Consider the following 4,256-nt stretch of genomic DNA (forward strand, 5'->3'; position numbering starts at 1 on the left):
ACTTCCAAATATGTTGTTCTTTGTTAGCTTATATGCAATGTTAGCACCTTTGGGGATTTTAGTAAGACTATAGGCCCCCAGCAACCAACTTTAGTTTGTGGACTTCATGGATCAGCTGATTTGGCACTTCCGTCTTTCCTTCGGTCGGGCAATTCTCAGTGGAGACAAATCTTCTCAAAAACTCTTTTAAGTTAGAGAAATGAAATTTTACACACTGTTATCGGTCACCATCTCAAATAATTTAGAAAATTGGTGTTTCAATTAGTTTGTTTTTTACAGAGTTATGGCCCTTCCTCCCTGCTTTTCAATTTGGAGCATACTGCGTGAATTGGGGACACGTTTTTTCAGAAACTACTGAAGTTACATTCATGAAACTTTGCTAGCATATTTAAGAGATAAATATCAAGACTGAGGTCGAAAATTGCTGTCGTACTCCCCTTGCTACATGCTTTTCGATTTTAAGACTACACAGTTACGGCCCTTGATCCATGTTGTCCATGTTATTTACAAAGTGCATAGTGCCTGCTATGGGGACAAGTGTTCTCAAGAAACTACTGAAGTGACATGAATGAAACTTGCAAGATTATCTATAAGATACTTATCAAGACTAGATTCAAGAATTGCTGCCATAAATCATTTTTTTTCAGAGAAGGGGCCTTTTGTGTGTGTTTGTGTGTATACATTTCACATAAAGCAACCTTAGTGTCTATCTCTTTTTAAGGGTTTATATTACTGCGATATGAATAAATTAAATTCTAATGTGCCCCTTGGCTGGAGATAACGTCAAGGCTGTTTTCTTGATTCTTAATCTTTTTGAGCTCCCCTTCAGAAAAATGCACTGTCACGACTGACAGAAAAAACATCATTGTCAAATTACGTCAACAGTCTTCAGCTGTGAAGTTTTTTTTTGTTGTGACGTCGTTGGGATAATAAGATACGATTGACATCAACAATTTATGACTCCAGGCACGTTTTTCTTCAAAATGAAATGATCAGTTGTCATCATCTTCAACAAGGTGGGTTCCCAGGCACTTGAGACGTCTCCAAGTAGTTCATGTACAACGATATCAGTTTTAGAATGCGAGGGCTAAACATAAAATCGCGAAAAACATCCACATATTAACATATAAAGAGTCTGTAAAGCAACGAGAAGCGGGAACGATCCTGTTTCTTCAGGGCGCTATTGCACCGCGTGAGAAATGTGTCACTAGTTGCTATAAGGAACGAAATATGGATATCCGGAGCTTGGGGGATAATTGAATCGTGAATTGATGTAAACTGAAACAATGGGAAGACACGTTCGATTGTTTCTAATATTGGGCAAAATGGCCTCAAAAATCAAAATAATTGTGGGCACTAGTATTCAGGCATGGATTTGTTTGTTTGTTTTATAACGCCGCACTCAGTATTATTCCAGCTATATGACGGCGGTCTGTAAATAATTGAGTTTGGACCAGACAATCCTATGATTGACATGAGCATCGATCCACCACATTGGGACAAGATGACATACATCAACCAAGTCAGCGAGCCTGACCACCGGATCCTGTTAGTCGCCTCTTACTGCAAACATGGGTTGCTGAAGACCTATTCTACCCCGGATCTTCACGGGTCTATTCAGGCATGAGTTAATCAATTTCGTTGTACTGATTCGAATGACATTCCATGTTTTTCGAGATGGACATGTGCACAAAGACACTTTTTTCTTATTTTAAGTGAAATTTGATTATGAGATTTAATTGCATTTTCAGAATAACAGTGACTTGCTGTCTTACTTACGTACAGCAAAGGTATGTACACAGGGACAATCAGCGCACTATAAATTTCCGTACCAAATACCCTTATTCAACGCCAGCATCGTGAGGATTCCCGGTCAGAATTGGTGCCATTGCAACCACGGGCCCTTGAAAAAATGGTGATCCTGGGCAAATAGGAAACCCTTTATTTATATATATTTGTAAGAGGGCGACAATACGGATCGAGCGGTGATGATCCATGACGTTGAACCTCATTGAACCCCGACGTAGCATATAATATCAGTGAATGTTTTGTTCTGTTTACAAGTTTTTGTCATATAGCTAAAATATTGCTGAGTGCTGCGTTAAACGCCAAACAAACAACCTTTGAGCGAGGGTGTGTAAAAAGAGATCCCTAAAGAGTCACGAGTGACAACACAGCTGAAGTGTTGGTAGCAGTCACTGACTGATGGCAATGTATGGACGTCTGTCATATCCTCGTGTGTGCATTCGTCAGCACTCGCCCCTTTCCGTAACCTGCAAGAAGACCTGTCCCCCAATCGATGAATGTTGTGTGCGAAAATACGACAAACCAATCAGAATGCGCCTATGATTTAAGTTCTTCGTCTCCCTCTGAAATAATTTTTTGATTTTACATATGTCTTGCATCTAAAAATATACCCAAGACACAGTTAAATGTGTTCAATCATACAGCATAATTCCGCACGTCCCTATGTGCTTTAAATTGCATCTGAAATGTATATAATATATGGGGAAATATATGTGAACCATTACGCAACGAGTTGACAATTGTTTTAGGTATGCCTGTTTGCGCTAAGACGGAACCGGTCGCAAAAAGTAGGGTAGGGTAGTAGGGTACGAGTCGCTATTCTTGTCCCGGAATAAAACGAATTGGTCACGAATGCTTGTATTGCTGTGTGCGGCGTTAATCTCCTGACAAGAAACGCCGGGACACATTATCGGATTGTTGAAGGCAATAATACACATTGATTGTATAATCCTCTGGCATGGCGATATATCATTCACGTGGACACAACGCGGGCACCACATGGCTTGGTCCCGCGGCAAGGTTCTCCAGCTGAGTCGGCCTGTATTATGTTCAGATAATTCATACAGGATATCTATGCTAGAGGAATTCAATTTTATAACTAAATCGCCTTTGATTGTGACCTCTGGTAAAAGCGTCACCCACGTCCCATGTCCTCCAGTGTTGTCTGTGCCCCTCAGCGCCACCAGGTTGTTGGAAAGGCACTTGTGCTTTGAATGGACCTCAGCCAGCCATTCCGAATCTCTGACACAAACAAGACCACACAGTGATTAAACATCTGGTTTAAGTCAAAAGAGCTTAATACACTATTGACAACTAAACCGATTCAAAAGCTGTAAGGGGGCACGGGTGGCCCAGTCGTCTAAGGCGCCGCAATTCGCTGTGCAGAGTTGTGTCCCTTCGGCACGCCAGAAACCTATGATTGTGGGTTCGAATCCCAGTTCGCCCCGATTATGTTTCTAGGTTTGTCAGCACCATACCCGTGTTCGTGGGTTCACCGAAGTGGTAAACGTCTAAGACCTGCATCACTTCGGGCTTTCCTCCCACATTAAGCTGACACGCCGTGATATAACTGGAATACTGTTAAAAGCGGCGTTAAACCAAACTCACTCACTCACTAACTCAAAACCTGTAAAAATGTGAAGTTCGAAACCTCCCGCTTTCGTGTTCGAAATTTTCCGGAATTGAATCTACCTTCTATATCGAAATTGCAAACATGTTCATCTCCTATCTGGAAACCACGGCTAACGGATCACAACTCAACAACTGGTCCATCATTTTCCCCTTCAAAGTTTGAAGACATAAAAGCCAATGTCAAGCGGAGATATAGATATTATTGCACGAGTGGTTCGTTTTGGAACAACGAGTTGTAAGATAAATGTTAAATGAAAAGCGCAAATGCCGTAACTGTTTCCTTGGTAAATGTAAATCGAAACATTTTAGCATTGAATCGATGCATGTTTCGTCTGTTTTCATTATCGCATTAATACTTATAACACAGCAGTCGTGAGTGACGTCATCCAGCTTACTGCATACTACTCACAAGCCGACTATGCTTGTAAGAGGCGACTAACGGGATCGGGTGGTCAGGCTCGCTGACATGGTTGATGCATGTCATCGTATCCAAATTGCGCGGATCGATTCTCTTGACATCAATCACTGGAATGTCTGGTCCAGACTCGATTATTTACAGACCGGTGTCATACAGCTGGAATATTGCTCAGTGCGGCGTTAAACAAACAAACAAACAAACAATCAAACAAACAAACAAATTCATGTGTACATATTTGTTAAACCTGAGTTATAAATGACCAAATAGTGTCGTGAATGGGGAGACATCGTAGGGCTGTTAGTAACCACACACGATGTATGAAGTATTGGCTACCAATAACATCGACCCGTGAATATCCGGGGTAGAATAGGTCTTCAGCAACCCATGCTTGCCGTAGCTT

Source organism: Haliotis cracherodii, unplaced genomic scaffold, assembly GCF_022045235.1.
Source record: "Haliotis cracherodii isolate W230 unplaced genomic scaffold, xgHalCrac1.p SCAF_1, whole genome shotgun sequence".
Classification (NCBI taxonomy): Eukaryota; Metazoa; Mollusca; class Gastropoda; order Lepetellida; family Haliotidae; genus Haliotis; species Haliotis cracherodii.